General features: G+C 30.5%; 1 long non-coding RNA gene across 1 annotated transcript; it reads left to right on the forward strand.

The window, feature by feature from the left end:
• Nucleotides 1-3,553: 3,553 nt before the first annotated feature.
• LOC134683308 (uncharacterized) lies at nucleotides 3,554-16,862 on the forward strand. Its single transcript, XR_010100991.1, has 4 exons — nucleotides 3,554-12,932; nucleotides 13,786-13,894; nucleotides 14,603-14,690; nucleotides 16,039-16,862. It is a non-coding gene; the product is annotated as an uncharacterized LOC134683308 (long non-coding RNA).
• The last annotated feature ends 2,077 nt before the right edge of the window (nucleotides 16,863-18,939 follow it).

Genomic DNA, 18,939 nt, shown 5'->3' on the forward strand with positions numbered 1-18,939 from the left:
AAGTTAGCAGTCACGTCCGGTCAGAAGGGGGACGTTAAATCCGATGCCTCGTGTAAGGAGATTGCCACGCTCTTTGCACGTTAAGAACCCTTGCAACAACTCTTTGAGGGGTCCGTAGGTGGCCTGTTGCAAGGCAAAATTTCTGTCTCTATCCAATATACCCTCATTTTCCAGTGGCAGTCCAAATTTCCCCGACCATCATCCTTTATTATAACAACCTACCTATTGTATTTATTGTTAACTTGTTCTCGTCCTGAATATGCATGAAATATTTGCCACTGGATGTTAAGCAACCAACAATCAATCAATCGTATGCTTGCACCATCCTACCGAAATACGGATTTAATTAAGTCCTGAACATTTCTACATTTCTTCGTATATTTATATCAAAACTGGTTTTAACCAAATCACAAGTACGTGTTAAGATCCGACTAAATACCTCCGATATCGTAAGGTGAAGTTGCTACTACATTCCGTTCTTGAGTAAATTTGATCTCAATTTGTGTTGAAGTCAATATTCCATTAACTAATAATTACATGTTTTAGACTTTTTTTATACTGCAACTGTGCCATTTTTAAAGTTAAATTGAATTTGCTGTACTGATAAAGATTTATAATCTGCAATCACAGACTGTTAAACAACTTGTTTCACCTACGTTAGTAGAGGGGCATTATGTTTTCTGGTCTGTGGCTCTGTTTGTCTGTTCGTTCATCCGTTTGTTTGTTTGTCCGTCCGTTAGTTTGTTCGTCAGTTTGTTCGTTTGTCCGTTTGTTTGTTTGTCTGTCCGTTTGTTTGTTCGTCAGTTTGTTCGTTCATCCTGCTTCAGATTAAAGTTTTTGGTCAAGGTAGATTCTGATGAAGGTGAAGTCCAATCAACTTGAAACTTTAAGTACATTTGTTGCTTATGATATGATCTTTCTAATTTTAAAGCCAAATTAGACTTTTGGCCCCAATTTCATGGTCCATTAAACATAGAAATTGAAAGTGTGAATTTCAGGTTAAAGTTTTTGGTCAAGGTAGTTTTTTGATGAAATTGAAGTCAAATCAACTTGAAACACTTTTTGCTTACAAAATGTAATGTTTTTTTTCTTTCTCAATTCTATTCTGTATGTTATTGTGATTTAAAGCTTCATTCTATACCTGTTTTTATTTGAAATATAAATAAATAAATGCCTTCAAACGACATGTGTATATGGGAATTTCAACATTTACTATTTCATTATGGATTTATCAATACATTTATCTTAATTTAGCAGAAAAGGATTTGCAGAACAGGATGCAACCCTCTGGCGCACTGTGAAAAGTCGTAAGGTTGTAAGTCCCTGGCGTAGATGGAAAATGCTCGTAAACTTGGCCTGCTGCAAATCAAATCATGCACATGTTGGGTTTTTTATGTGACGGTGGGGAGGAGGGAACATTTCATTAAAAATAAGACTTGTATGCATGTCGTTTTGTGAGGTATATCAAAAGTTAATAAATTTGTTTTTCTTGTTTTTTTACTCTTCAAACATACAGACATTTCAAATAATTAGAAAAATATTCCTTTTTAAACTAAATTTATCACCAAAAAAGTAGTAATTACTTGTGAAATAAAAGGCTACTTGTCAAAAGCAAATATTTTGCTTTTTTTTTGGTCCAAATTCAATAATTACCTGATTTACTAAATCTGCACACTAGTTTCTTGATAATGGATGCCATGCTAAATTCTGAATTATACATAAGAAACTGAAATTAAAAATCATACTAGACTAACAAAGCCAGAGGCTGCTGACTTGGGACAGGCGCAAAATTGCAACAGGGTTAAACATGTTTTTAGCTCACCTGACCTGAAAAATATGCAACTAAAAAAAAGTTCAGAACCTAAAATTTTATGGTGCTGATTTCTATTTGGAAAACTAGATATGGCAATTCTTTTCAAATGTCCTGATTTTCAAATGTATCGCAGGACTGGATTTGATTCAAGGTACCCGTTCTGATAAGGCTTGGCTGAGTAATTGTAAATTCATCACTGCCTTTAGCGGTTTTCAAAAATTAGGTACAGGTTTAGTCATAACATTATGATATCATTTGACAGAACTAGTGTTCTTACTAATCATTTTTTTTTTGAAAACCACAAAGATTGTTTCCATGACATTTGGTATATGGATGTAAAACCCATGATTTAGGAAGACTTTTGTTTGACTGATAAAATAAGATGACTCGTTTTTGCACTGTTTTATCTTATAACATTTTAACAACACTTTTACTTTTTTAGAATTTTGCCCCTTAATATGAAAGCTGTATCAATGTACACGAGTTCAAGATAAAAAAAAAAGCCATTAAAGTTGTGTTTTAAGTTGACAAATTTTAAATTTTGGAATATTATCTAAAAATGTGAATATCTTCAACAATAAAGAAGAATTGGAAGGATACTAATAATAAATCCTCACAACAAAAACGATACAGCCATGTCGTAACAGAGACCTTAAGAGTACAAGCTGTAAGAAGTTGCTGATAGCTATATGACCCGACAATTGTTCGTTCAAAGTTCACATTTAGGATTTGTATATTTTTATAATATTTGCTTTTGATCAATTATTCCGAGTCGTCAATGCGTTTTAATAATTTATTAGTTCATTGTATTTTACGCTATTCAAAAGTTACTTGTATTTGACACTTTTCTTCCATAAATTCGATACTTGAATCTATATGGGAATATAAAATAAATCAGTAATATATATATATAAACATTGTCATTGTATTAAACGTCATTGTTTTGTCAAATAAATCTGTTTTCATCAACAACTCTATTTCCATCTGGAATGAACACTAAGAATATCACGCAGATTCTCTTCAATCTGAACTTTGTTACTACATATTTTAAGTTTCAGGAACATTTGTCCGAACTAGTTCTGTAGCATTATGTACACATTTTTGTACTAATACATTGAATACATCTATGTGAATGTAACCATTTATCAAAATGTCGCTTATACCTGATATCTCTTTTCAATAAAAACACAAAGTGTAGATCATTTCGATACTTGAAAAGGCATTGTATGAAATATCGCAATCCTAATGTTCCTGAAACTTAAAATATGTAGTAACAAAGTTCAGATTGAAGAGAATCTGCGTGATATTCCTAGTGTTCATTCCAGGTTCATTTCTAGGTTCAAATTTACGACAAAAATACTATGACAACCCAATATAAATTTAAATGTTGTTATACTATAAACAATACCGTTTGAAGGTAAAAAATATGAAAATCTGAAGTACTTGATTATGTAAATCTATCAAATTGTGATGCAAGAAAAACATGGGATTGTACATTGTATGTAAGTTAACTTTTGCTATTTATGATTTGATTTTATTCACTGCAAATATATATATTTAGCTTTAAAATCAGTATTGCGATATTTCATACAATGCCTTTTCAAGTATCGAAATGATCTACACTTTGTGTTTTTATTGAAAAGAGATATCAGGTATAAGCGACATTTTGATAAATGGTTACATTCACATAGATGTATTCAATGTATTAGTACAAAAATGTGTACATAATGCTACAGAACTAGTTCGGACAAATGTTCCTGAAACTTAAAATATGTAGTAACAAAGTTCAGATTGAAGAGAATCTGCGTGATATTCTTAGTGTTCATTCCAGATGGAAATAGAGTTGTTGATGAAAACAGATTTATTTGACAAAACAATGACTTTTAATACAATGACAATGTTTATATATATATATTACTGATTTATTTTATATTCCCATATAGATTCAAGTATCGAATTTATGAAAGAAAGAGACACAGTGTTCATTTGTTATTTGCGTGGTGACAAATATTACAAACTTCGTTTTATACATATTGATTCGTGATTTATTCGTGTTGGTATTTAGACACACTTATATTTAATTACATGTACTTTTAAGATATTTTGAGAGAGAAAATTTTAGACGACAAATGTTCGTAAAAGCGCGCTTGTAAATAATGTAAATACAATGTTGCTCTTTTTCATTTTTCCTGTATGCATTTTGAAATATCATTTGTTCACAATTTACACATGCTGATACGGGAGTATCAGATAACAAGCGACGGGGTAATATGACCCGACAATTGTTCGTTCAAAGTTCACATTTAGGATTTGTATATTTTTATAATATTTGCTTTTGATCAATTATTCCGAGTCGTCAATGCGTTTTAATAATTTATTAGTTCATTGTATTTTACGCTATTCAAAAGTTACTTGTATTTTACACTTAACTATAATCCTTTCATTTAGATTAATTATCAAAGATTTATATCCGTCTTTAAGATAAAAGGTTTTGTAACAAAGAATATAGATAATTTGACACTAATTGTGATAACTGCCAAAAGCCATTCTTGACAAACTTATGCGAAGCATGTTTTTAATCCTTTATCCCCGCTTTCGGCAAAACGCGAATTAATATTATTTAATAAAAAGATATTTGATTGGTTCATTTTCTGTATGCCAATCAGTCTTTTGAATTTGTATTTTATATTTGTTTTTATGTTGTTATTCAGTTATGTTTTGATATTTGAAATTTATGGATGTCAAATAAATATGTAAACTTTCCAACAACTTGGACTTTATCTCAACTATCGCTAGTTTCCCCCAGAAACTAATTAACATGACAGAGGGGACCAACAACCTGGTCATACTATTTCAAAGACAATAACAACTAATAGAAATATGCATCTAGGACTAAAATATCAATCAGTACAAGTCTACACCAATGGATTTAGTCATTGAAGAAAACGATGACCTTGTGCTAGTTTATTTCTAATTTGTATGATTTATTCATGATTAACCAAAATTATAGAAATAAAAAAATATTCAAATATTAAATCGTTTTTGTTGTAGCACATGTAAAATTAATTCCAGTCAGACAAAGGGCTCCTGCAAATGAATATGGACCAGGGAATCCCATGACAAAAAATTCAGTAGTGAAAGTGTTCCGCCGTTCACTACTTCACTGACAAAAATATAAATTCAAAAAGAAAACATATCTTTTTAAATGATATCAGGCAGTTGAGATACATTTTGTTGCAAAGTCACTGTCATGAAAAACAAGGATACAAATTCAGTTTATCTTGGGCTAGAAATAGTTCATGTGAATTCAGGTCATTATTTGGTCATCTATTTAAAGTCGAAATGCATCGTTTCTTTTCAAGAATAATGAGAGAGTCATTCTGATTATCATTGAACGATAACAAAAGAGATGTTTTGATGGTCATTAACTGGTTGGTTTTGACTTTTAAGAAAGTGAAGACAATCAGATAAGATGACAATAGTATGTTATGGAATAATATATAAGTCAAATAATATGTTGTTCAGAATCTGGAAAACAGTACCAGCTTTTGAAGTTCATTTTTCAAAGCCCATGTGGTTTTCAGAGAATCAAGGTCAAAAACAAAAGAAGAACATTGTTGACTCGTCCACAAATAAATAACATTTCCATTTAATTTATGTATCATTCTTATTGAACAGTTTACCAAACAAAAAAGAAAAGCAGATGATATTTCAATTTTCTGTCAATGCTTGAGGAATAATTGTATGATTTAAATACATGTAACAGTCTTTCGAGAAAAAAGAGGGAATAATTTGTTTACAAATGTACATAGTTATATGCAAATGAATTTTGAGCATAATGTAAAGCAATTAAAGAACTGACCTTTACACAAATTTTTTTTTTTTACTTGAATTTTATACATATAAAATGGTCATTTGAAAGATGAAATTAGAAGTCAGGAGATTGCGAGAATGCAGGATTTTGCCCTATTAATGCCAGACCTCTGCCATAAAGCACCAAGCTGTATGGGCACCTGGCTTTGCCAAGCACATGTGACAGACCCCCTTTAGTTTTAATTTAGCCTACTACTTCAGTTTCAAGTGAAAGCCCTGGGTTTTTTTCTGTTTGACTGTCAACACAATCAGCAAAATTCTGCTTCAACCCAAAACATTGAAATTTTGCAATATTCTAATTTAGAATGACTTTTTTATACCTCCAACCTTTAACATCTGATATTTTTATTATCTAGAGCTCTGTAAAAAAATGAATAAAAAAAATTATAAAAATGATATTACCATGCAAAAAATAATATGAAAACAAAATAGAAAACCGAGTTCTAGATAATAAACATTGAGGGTGGGTTTATTTTGATAGTTTTTATGACACCCCCCTTAAAATCTTATAAAGTTATAATATTTAAAACAAACAAAAATTAGAATGGCAGTTTAAAAAAGTATAGGTCCTTTCTGTAGGGACATTGCAACTCTGCATGTTAAAGAACCCTTGCTACAACTCTTTTGAGGTGTCAGTAGGACATGGCTTGTGGCAAGGCTAACTTTCTGTCCAAGATTATCCTCCTCTCGGCTGGCAGTCAAAATTTCCCCTCCCTTCACCATCTGACCACTTTATAGAACTTACAGATTGATTTGTTGTGATATCAAGAGATGTGAGACAACTATCCTACAGAGACCAAATGGTGTTAATGTAAAAAAGATTACTGTTTTGGCTTCGACAATGAGAAAATCCACTAACATTGAAATTTTGCAATATTCTAATTTAGAATGACTTTTTTATACCTCCAACCTTTAACATCTGATATTTTTATTATCTAGAGCTCTGTAAAAAAATGGAAAAAAAAAATAAAAAATGAAAATACCATGCAAAAAATAATATGAAAACAAAATAGAAAACTAGAGTTCTAGATAATAAACATTGAGGGTGGGTTTATTTTGATATTTTTTGTGACACCCGCCTTAAAATCTTATAAAGTTATCATTTTTAAAACAAACAAAAATTATAATGGCAGTTTAAAAATTATAGGTCCTTTCTGTAGGGACAGTGCAAATCTGCATGTTAAAGAACCCTTGCTACAACTCTTTTGATGTGTAAGCAGGACATCATATGGCTTGTGGCAAGGCTAACTTTCTGTCCAAGATTATCCTCCTCTCGGCTGGCAGTCAAAATTTCCCCTCCCTTCACCATCTGACCACTTTATAGAACTTACAGATTGATTTGTTGTGATATCAAGAGATGTGAGACAACTATCCTACAGAGACCAAATGGTGTTAATGTAAAAAAGATTACTGTTTTGGCTTCAACAATGAGAAAATCCACTAACATTGAAATTTTGCAATATTCTAATTTAGAATGACTTTTTTATACCTCCAACCTTTAACATCTGATATTTTTATTATCTAGAGCTCTGTAAAAAAATGGAAAAAAAAATAAAAAATGAAAATACCATGCAAAAAATAATATGAAAACAAAATAGAAAACTAGAGTTCTAGATAATAAACATTGAGGGTGGGTTTATTTTGATATTTTTATGACACCCGCCTTAAAATCTTATAAAGTTATCATTTTTAAAACAAACAAAAATTATAATGGCAGTTTAAAAATTATCGGTCCTTTCTGTAGGGACAGTGCAACTCTGCATGTTAAAGAACCCTTGCTACAACTCTTTTGATGTGTAAGCAGGACATCATATGGCTTGTGGCAAGGCTAACTTTCTGTCCAAGATTATCCTCCTCTCGGCTGGCAGTCAAAATTTCCCCTCCCTTCACCATCTGACCACTTTATAGAACTTACAGATTGATTTGTTGTGATATCAAGAGATGTGAGACAACTATCCTACAGAGACCAAATGGTGTTAATGTAAAAAAGATTACTGTTTTGGCTTCAACAATGAGAAAATCCACTAACATTGAAATTTTGCAATATTCTAATTTAGAATGGCTTTTTTATACCTCCAACCTTTAACATCTGATATTTTTATTATCTAGAGCTCTAAAAAAAAATGGAAAAAAAAAATAAAAAATGAAAATACCATGCAAAAAATAATATGAAAACAAAATAGAAAACTAGAGTTCTAGATAATAAACATTGAGGGTGGGTTTATTTTGATATTTTTTATGACACCCGCCTTAAAATCTTATAAAGTTATCATTTTTAAAACAAACAAAAATTATAATGGCAGTTTAAAAATTATAGGTCCTTTCTGTAGGGACAGTGCAACTCTGCATGTTAAAGAACCCTTGCTACAACTCTTTTGATGTGTAAGCAGGACATGGCTTGTGGCAAGGCTAACTTTCTGTCCAAGATTATCCTCCTCTCGGCTGGCAGTCAAAATGTCCCCTCCCTTCACCATCTGACCACTTTATAGAACTTACAGATTGATTTGTTGTGATATCAAGAGATGTGAGACAACTATCCTACAGAGACCAAATGGTGTTAATGTAAAAAAGATTACTGTTTTGGCTTCAACAATGAGAAAATCCACTAACATTGAAATTTTGCAATATTCTAATTTAGAATGACTTTTTTATACCTCCAACCTTTAACATCTGATATTTTTATTATCTAGAGCTCTAAAAAAAAATGGAAAAAAAAATAAAAAATGAAAATACCATGCAAAAAATAATATGAAAACAAAATAGAAAACTAGAGTTCTAGATAATAAACATTGAGGGTGGGTTTATTTTGATATTTTTTGTGACACCCGCCTTAAAATCTTATAAAGTTATCATTTTTAAAACAAACAAAAATTATAATGGCAGTTTAAAAATTATAGGTCCTTTCTGTAGGGACAGTGCAACTCTGCATGTTAAAGAACCCTTGCTACAACTCTTTTGATGTGTAAGCAGGACATCATATGGCTTGTGGCAAGGCTAACTTTCTGTCCAAGATTATCCTCCTCTCGGCTGGCAGTCAAAATTTCCCCTCCCTTCACCATCTGACCACTTTATAGAACTTACAGATTGATTTGTTGTGATATCAAGAGATGTGAGACAACTATCCTACAGAGACCAAATGGTGTTAATGTAAAAAAGATTACTGTTTTGGCTTCAACAATGAGAAAATCCACTAACATTGAAATTTTGCAATATTCTAATTTAGAATGACTTTTTTATACCTCCAACCTTTGACATCTGATATTTTTATTAACTAGAGCTCTAAAAAAAAATGGAAAAAAAATAAAAAATGAAAATACCATGCAAAAAATAATATGAAAACAAAATAGAAAACTAGAGTTCTAGATAATAAACATTGAGGGTGGGTTTATTTTGATATTTTTTGTGACACCCGCCTTAAAATCTTATAAAGTTATCATTTTTAAAACAAACAAAAATTATAATGGCAGTTTAAAAATTATAGGTCCTTTCTGTAGGGACAGTGCAACTCTGCATGTTAAAGAACCCTTGCTACAACTCTTTTGATGTGTAAGCAGGACATCATATGGCTTGTGGCAAGGCTAACTTTCTGTCCAAGATTATTCTCCTCGGCTGGCAGTCAAAATTTCCCCTCCCTTCACCATCTGACCACTTAATAGAACTTACAGATTGATTTGTTGTGATATCAAGAGATGTGAGACAACTATCCTACAGAGACCAAATGGTGTTAATGTAAAAAAGATTACTGTTTTGGCTTCAACAATGAGAAAATCCACTAACATTGAAATTTTGCAATATTCTAATTTAGAATGACTTTTTTATACCTCCAACCTTTAACATCTGATATTTTTATTATCTAGAGCTCTGTAAAAAAAATGGAAAAAAAAAATAAAAAATGAAAATACCATGCAAAAAATAATATGAAAACAAAATAGAAAACTAGAGTTCTAGATAATAAACATTGAGGGTGGGTTTATTTTGATATTTTTTATGACACCCGCCTTAAAATCTTATAAAGTTATCATTTTTAAAACAAACAAAAATTATAATGGCAGTTTAAAAATTATAGGTCCTTTCTGTAGGGACAGTGCAACTCTGCATGTTAAAGAACCCTTGCTACAACTCTTTTGATGTTTTAGCAGGACATGGCTTGTGGCAAGGCTAACTTTCTGTCCAAGATTATCCTCCTCTCGGCTGGCAGTCAAAATTTCCCCTCCCTTCACCATCTGACCACTTTATAGAACTTACAGATTGATTTGTTGTGATATCAAGAGATGTGAGACAACTATCCTACAGAGACCAAATGGTGTTAATGTAAAAAAGATTACTGTTTTGGCTTCAACAATGAGAAAATCCACTAACATTGAAATTTTGCAATATTCTAATTTAGAATGACTTTTTTATACCTCCAACCTTTAACATCTGATATTTTTATTATCTAGAGCTCTAAAAAAAAAATGGAAAAAAAAAATAAAAAATGAAAATACCATGCAAAAAATAATATGAAAACAAAATAGAAAACTAGAGTTCTAGATAATAAACATTGAGGGTGGGTTTATTTTGATATTTTTTATGACACCCGCCTTAAAATCTTATAAAGTTATCATTTTTAAAACAAACAAAAATTATAATGGCAGTTTAAAAATTATAGGTCCTTTCTGTAGGGACAGTGCAACTCTGCATGTTAAAGAACCCTTGCTACAACTCTTTTGATGTGTAAGCAGGACATGGCTTGTGGCAAGGCTAACTTTCTGTCCAAGATTATCCTCCTCTCGGCTGGCAGTCAAAATTTCCCCTCCCTTCACCATCTGACCACTTCATAGAACTTACAGATTGATTTGTTGTGATATCAAGAGATGTGAGACAACTATCCTACAGAGACCAAATGGTGTTAATGTAAAAAAGATTACTGTTTTGGCTTCAACAATGAGAAAATCCACTAACATTGAAATTTTGCAATATTCTAATTTAGAATGACTTTTTTATACCTCCAACCTTTAACATCTGATATTTTTATTATCTAGAGCTCTGTAAAAAAATGAAAAAAAAAAAAAAAAAAAATGAAAATACCATGCAAAAAATAATATGAAAACAAAATAGAAAACTAGAGTTCTAGATAATAAACATTGAGGGTGGGTTTATTTTGATAGTTTTTATGACACCCGCCTTAAAATCTTATAAAGTTATCATATTTAAAACAAACAAAAATTATAATGGCAGTTTAAAAATAATAGGTCCTTTCTGTAGGGACAGTGCAACTCTGCATGTTAAAGAACCCTTGCTACAACTCTTTTGAGGTGTCAGTAGGACATGGCTTGTGGCAAGGCTAACTTTCTGGCCAAGATTATCCTCCTCTCGGCTGGCAGTCAAAATTTCCCCTCCCTTCACCATCTGACCACTTTATAGAATTTACAGATTGATTTGTTGTGATATCAAGAGATGTGAGACAACTATCCTACAGAGACCAAATGGTGTTAATGTAAAAAAGATTACTGTTTTGGCTTCAACAATGAGAAAATCCACTAACATTGAAATTTTGCAATATTCTAATTTAGAATGACTTTTTTATACCTCCAACCTTTAACATCTGATATTTTTATTATCTAGAGCTCTGTAAAAAAATGAAAAAAAATAATATAAAAATGAAAATACCATGCAAAAAATAATATGAAAACAAAATAGAAAACAGAGTTCTAGATAATGAACATTGAGGGTGGTATAAAAAGTGGGCATATTTCAAATTTTAATTTAAACAATATTTATGAATACAATTCAGTTTTTGGTGAATTCTTTTGTGCTGAATAGTTTTTTTTTCTTTCATTAGTATATTAACAAGTTATTTTTTATGCCAAAAATGGATTTGAAAGTTCTAATATTGAATTGGAGGTACATTTTTTTCATTTTAGTAATTTTGAGACAACATCTATCTTCCCTGATTAATACAAGCTAATACTGTCTTAATTTTTTGTTTTATTTTGAATTCAAATAACTTTGTTTAAATCTATAATTTTGAACATCTGATTGGTTAATTATCTGGAGCTCTGTAAAAAAAAAAAAAAAAAAATTGTGAAAAAAAAATAATATGAAACAAGATTGTAAACAGAGTTCTAGATAATAAACGTTGAGGATGGTATAAAAAGTGAGCATATTTAAAATCTATTTTTAATCAATATATTTTTGGAAACAACTCAGTTTTTGGTGATTTTTTTGTGTTGAATGGTGATGTTTTTGTGTTGAATAGGTCTTTTCTTTCATTAGTATATTAACTTGTTATTTTTGTCCAGTTGTATATTTTGTATGGCAAAAATGGATTTCAAAGTTTGAATGTTTTATTGGAAGTGCAATTCTTTTAATTTTAGTAATTTGGAGACAACATTTATCTTCTCCAAATATTACATGCTAACATAGTCCTAAAAATTTTCTAAAATTTTACTATAACCTTAAACATCTGATATTTTATTATCTAGAGCTCTGTAAAAAATCAAACAAAAAACATGTGTAAAACAATAAAGTAACTAAATAATAATAAAATTGTAAACAGAGTTCTAGATAATAACATAAAGAGTGGTGTAAAAAGTAGGCATATTTAAAGTTTGTTTATTATTATGAATAGTGCACTGTATAATTTGTACAATATTTATTGTGAAGTCTTGGAAAATTGTGAAAGTTTAGAATTGTGTTTATTTAAGATGTCTATATTCAATCTTCAATAATGGTCATGGCAATGGAGGACAATTGAATATTATTGCTCTATGAAGAAACAGACTTTTTTATATCAAGAAAGATCCAACAACAGTTTATATCAATGATATCTAAAGAGACAAAATACTGAGAAATACTAAAAGCTCAAATATTGAACTTATATAATAAAATTTATGTTCTACATTGAAAACATGTTTCTACATACCGTTCTATAGAGAAGACGCATTCCTACATTATGTTCTTGAGAAGATGCATTCCTACATTATGTTCTAGAGAAGACATGTGCTTTACATACTGTTCTATAGTGAAAGACATGTTTCTACATACTGTTCAATAGTGAAGACACGTTCATTGGTACTGTTTTATAGTGAAGACACATTTCTACATAATGGTCTATATTGAAGACATATATTGTTCCTACATAATGTTCTATGGTGAAGAAAGATGTTCTATAGCACAAACAGATGATCCTTAGTTGCAATGAGGTATCCAGAAGATTTCCAGCTCTTCATTACATATTCTGCTGTTTTCTCAAGAAAACCACAAGGTATTGATAATTTAGGTCTGTAAAAAGTGTATTATTTGCACACAATTTAAATTTGGAGTTTAAATGGCCAAACCTGTTAGTATGGATTTATTGGGATATTCTAGTTCTAGATTTATGATCTTCTTTGAATATTTAGATTAATGTAAGGGAAATTTCTCCCTTGTGATATCTTTTTGATAGTGTTTTGTAATTTTTTATTGTTGAATGTGAAGAATTGTGAAATGTGTATGACTTGACAAGATAATATTAAAAAAGAAAAGTTATATTAAAACTTTCAATAAATACTTTTTGACAATTCTTTTCCTCAGTTGAAAACATTTAAAATGCCTATAAAAACAATAGCTTAATATTTCATCAGAATGTATTGCAATGCAGCATGCTAATTTGAATGTTGGTTATCTGCATGATCAGCCTAAACTGTTTTTGCATGTTAAAAAAAATGAATGCTAAAAAGGGGAAGTAATTTATCAAATTTTAAAAGAAAATACAAGTAAGCACTTGAAAAAGGCGTAAAAGTCAGAACTGTACCAACGCTAATTACATCTTACTGCAAGTTAAAGTTGGCACCAACTTCCAAACTGAGGGAATTCTATGAAAAATGCAATTCTTCTTCTAACCATTTATTGAAAAACTTATAATGAACATGAGTAATATTGATAGAAAAAGAAAAAAAATATATTTAACAATAATGCCATATCTATGACATTAAGATGATGTGGTATGATTGCCAATTGAGACATCTATATCGAAGGGACCAAATGAAATCAATTGGTTCTATATTAAATAATTCAAAAGATTATTTTAAGTCAAGTATGTGACTGCCATTCATAAAAATGCATTATTTTTATTCCAGATTTCAATGTTCAACCTGAAAGTAGAAATTCTTAAAATTTATGCTGGACATCACAATACTGGATATCTACAGATTTAAGACTTGTGGAGAATATTCTGATAAATTAATGGTAAGTGTTTACATTAAGAAATAAGGTGGGTTGATTGTGGTTACTAATGTATACAATCACCAGAATTAATATGGAATCGAAACCATTTTACAGCACTATAATAGAAGCCTGCATATGCTTTTTAATATTCAAAATGAAAAAAAATCTCTTTTTAAATTCCTAGTAATTTCTTGTAATTGAGTATCAATCTGTTTGGCAAATTTGTTTGGATTGATAAAAAAGTACTACTATGGTAAATGTGAGATGTTTTGGACCAAATAATGAGATCAAATTGTTTTAAGTATTATAAGGGTATTCTAACTGTTTTCAAAATACTGTAAAATTCTGAATATCCTAGAGCGTGTCAATCAATAAAGCAGATTAAATATTGGTTCCCAATAACCATCTTAACAATTGTTTTTGCTATCTTTTACTGAAGATTTCTTTTGTCTTTTCTTGTTGCCATTCCAAAACAATTAATTTTCAAGTGTATTCAGCAGATTTTGAAATATTACCTATGTATTGCAATTAAGATAGCAAGTTATATGATGTGCTAAGTAAACAATTGATGATTGGTGTATTGCTTTTTATCTATGAAAGTGGATAAAAAAATCAACATCATTCAAATTTATCTGCCTTGCATTCATTTATTTATTGAAAATAACTGCAAAAGAAATAAAATTATTTATGTAAATGATCCCAAAAACTAAGAAATATTTTCTGTTTCAGATGTAAGACAAATTGTGCTACAAGTATCAAACCAGCAAAATAAATTGATGGAAGTAAAACATAAGAGCAGGATCTTACCTCATACAAGGTTGGTATTTAACTTTGGCAGTGAATTAATTATCTGTCCATCTGATGTAACAATGTTCTTATAAAAATAAGAAGATGTGGTATGATTGCTGATAAGACAATTTCTCTCGATCAGAGACCATTTAATGAAGTTAACAAATATATCTTTCATGATTGGCAATGAGACAACTGTGTCACTCTGTCAATTTATGAACATGATGCACTTGAAAATAACCAGTTAATTAAAATAACTACTTTTATTGTTGTTCTTCATCATTACAGTGGCTAGAGTACTTCAGCTATAAACTGAAATGATTATACTTAGCAACAATGTCAAGGTGAGCCCTGTTGTTTACTTCAACACTACATGTTCAATAATGTTAACATTAGTACAAGTTGATGTATTTTATCAGAAGTGGAAGAAATTAATTACATGTAAAATTGAGAAAGGAAATGGTGAATATGTCAAAGCGACAACCACCCGACCATTAGAGCAGACGACAGCCGAAGGCAACCAATGGGTCTTCAATGTAGCAAGAATTCCCTCACCCGTAGGTGTCCTTCAGCTGGCCCCTAAAAATATGCTTAAGAATTGAATGCTTCTTTTTGTAAATTTATTGGGTGGTAAAAGCGTTGACCGAAGTACATTTTGTATGAAGCGCGGAAGCCCTTCATTCTAAAAATGTACGCACAGTCAACGCTTTTACAACCCTATAAAGTTTCAAAAAGAAGTATTCAATACTTATAATTACATTTTTTTTTAGCTAAAACACGATTTTTATCCAGTTTTATTAAATTCACCGGTGCACTTTTTTGTGGGACCTCGTGTCATAATGCATGATAAATGTTATTGTCTGATGCAATTGTTTACGGAATAACATGTAACCAATCAGAATAACGTATTATAATGAAACTTACATCTAATGTAATTATATAATAGTACAGTGACAACTTTGTATAACATTATTGAACATGTAGTGTTGAAGTAAACAACAGGGCTCAACCTTGACATTGTTGCTAAGTATAATCATTTCAGTTCACAGCTGAAGTACTCTAGCCACTGTTATGATGAAGTATGTATTTGTGTTATTTTAGTGTTTGTCTTGTATACCTTACCTCTTTGTATTCAGTTCTGCATGGCTGTTTTGAGACTTTTAAATTTACCTTTGGTACTGTAAGTGTGCTTTAGGGATTAAAATCTGGGAATATATTTCTACGGGGGTGATGTAGTTAAGTCTAAAAAAATAGTACTGAACTATTCTTAATTTATTACTGTTAAACTTTGATGTTAAAAAGTCAAGTGCTGTCCCCATGTTCTTTTGACATTTTTATTATCAAATTGAATTAACTAATTAAATTGTTATTTGTAGTGAAGAGGAAGAATTGAACTGATGAACTTGAAAACATCTGAAAGATATACACAAGAAAAACAGACAACATAGAATAAGGAAATAGAAAGCTTAACTCAAGAGTCATAGAGTAAAGGGAAGACCTAACTAGCAACACTCTGAAATTGACAAGAGAAAAAATCAACATACTAGCTGCCTTATTACCAACTTATTTAAAGCTGACTCAACCGATGAACATAGACAACTGATGAACATAGTCAACCTATGAACATAGTTAACCGATGAACAACTGATCAACAGTCAACTGTTGAACATAGTCAACTGATGAACATAGAACAAAAGTTTTACATAGTAACATCATAGTAAAACAATCAACATACCCGCTGCCTTATGATCAACATAGACCAAACAACAGATTAACATATACGAAATATTCTTGGCAACTAAAATATACGACTGAAATTAACAAGACAAACAATCAATATAATAGCTGCTTCATCACCAACTGAGAGGTTTAATGTCTATAATAGCTGCTTCATCACCAACTGAGAGGTTTAATGTCTATAATAGCTGCTTCATCACCAACTGAGAGGTTTAATGTCTATAATAGCTGCTTCATCACCAACTGAGAGGTTTGATGTCTATAATAGCTGCTTCATCACCAACTGAGAGGTTTAATGTCTATAATAGCTGCTTCATCACCAACTGAGAGGTTTAATGTCTACAATAGCTGCTTCATCACCAACTGAGAGGTTTAATGTCTATAATAGCTGCTTCATCACCAACTGAGAGGTTTAATGTCTTTAATTGACTCAACTGATGAATGTAGAACAAACTTGGACATATGAACAGTATAGTAAAACAATCAACATGTTGGAGACATAAAAGTCTCAAAATATTCTTTGCAATTAAAATATATGACTGAAATTTCTTAATTGTATACGATCAAGAATGGGAGAGAGAGAAAGATGTAGAATGGTCAGAGTGGGAGAGGGAGAACAGTTATGTTGATGCGAGAGAGAACAAATATTTCAACTGGTAAATTTGTCTTCAACCAACACATGGCTTGTGTTGATGTGTCTTACTAGACATTTGATATTTTTATTATCTACAGCTCTGTTAAAAAACAATGTGAAAAATAACATGAAAACAAAATTTAAACAGAGTTCTAGATAATCAATATTAATGGGGTAGGCATATTTTAAAGGAGTAGGCTCAGTAAGACCCTTTACTGGCCCCAAAATATAGCAGCTTTACAAAATTGTTAAAATGTAATCGTTCAGCTATTTATTGGAACACTCTTGTAACATAAATATGGGCTGTTTTTGACAATACAATGCACATGTATCAGGTACTTGCACCATTAAGTCATGCAAAATTACTGAAGTCTTCACATTATAGAATTTGAGCTAATTTTTAGACGGTTTCCGTCTCAAATGGAAGTGGCTTTATTTGTGTTCAGTCTTAATATTTAAATGTATGTTGAATTTGATGATTATACATAACAAACATAAAGGTTGAGAATGAACACAGATGCAGCTACTTTTATTTTTGACCAAAAAAAACCATCTGAAAAGTGACAAATTATGGCATGTTTGATCGATTTTTCATATTTAAGCTTAGTTTTGGGCATCTTAAATGACTCAAATCAGCTCAAATCTTTCACATCAACTAATTGAATTGACTGCACAAGACATGTCTAAAAAGTGCTCAAAATTTGTCATCAGATGTTCCTAGAATTTGAGGCCAAAATTGGACCTTTTATTTTTCAGCCCCATTTATGGGCATTATGTTTTCTGGTCTGTTTGGCCATTTACTATTGACACATTCTTGTTTTTATTGTATTTATTAAATTTAAATTTTAAGTTGAGAATGTTTAATTGGATGTTCAGTTCTTTAGATTTTAAATATTTAGAGATGGAACCTATTCTTCATTTATTGACACTCTAAAATATAATAAATTTGCAATATTCTTATTTTGAATGTCTCTGCTTATACCTCTAACCTTAGACATCCTATACTTTTATTATCTAGAGCTCTGTAAAAAAAAATGTAGAAAAATAAAAAATAATATTAAAACAAAATTGTAAACAGAGCTCTAGATAATAAACATTAAGGGTGGTGTAAAAAGTGGGTATATTTTGATTTTTCAAATGGCTTTAAAGTTTGATTGTTTAAATAGAAGTAGAATTCTTTCAATTTTAGATGTTTTGAAATAAAACCTATCATCTCTGTAAACTGTGTAACAGTGTCTTAAATATTGCAATATTGTGATTTTGAATGTCCTTGTTAACTCAAAATTTTAACATTTGAATTACATTCAGTATTAAAATAATATGTGATGCATTTTTTTCTTGTTATTCTTTGTTATTTAGGATATAATTTTATTTGTATTAAATGTTTTTTTCTCACCTGCCACAAAAAGGATTCATACCATTAATACAGACAGATGCCATATGTTTGAAAGTTTCCGTCCATAACCTTACATGTTTTTTGTCCTTGATCTCATTTTCATGGTTCAGCAACACAGTAATCCTACATTCCGTCATCAGCATTGTCAGAGGTGATGTCCACAAATATTTTTTTTTAATTTTAATAACTTTCTTAAACTAAACTGGATTTCTCTCAATCTTGGACAGAAGCCTTTTTATAATCATAAGATGGTATCCAGAAGTAATTTTTGTAAAAAAAAAATCCTGTTTCTACGTATTTTACTAATAAATGACTTAGTTTTTCTGCCAGTTACCATTACCTTCACTCTGTTATAAAAGTTTTTGTCGAGCCTGAAACTTTTGTCGCAGAAAGCTGGACATAGGGATAGTAATTCAGCGACATTAGCTAACTTCTTTAAAGATTTATATTTTAGAGGGTGAAAGACCTGGATGATTCATACTTTGTATATGGATGCCTCATTTTACGAAG

The sequence above is a fragment of the Mytilus trossulus genome, chromosome 9 (genome assembly GCF_036588685.1).
Source record: "Mytilus trossulus isolate FHL-02 chromosome 9, PNRI_Mtr1.1.1.hap1, whole genome shotgun sequence".
NCBI classification, from domain to species: Eukaryota; Metazoa; Mollusca; class Bivalvia; order Mytilida; family Mytilidae; genus Mytilus; species Mytilus trossulus.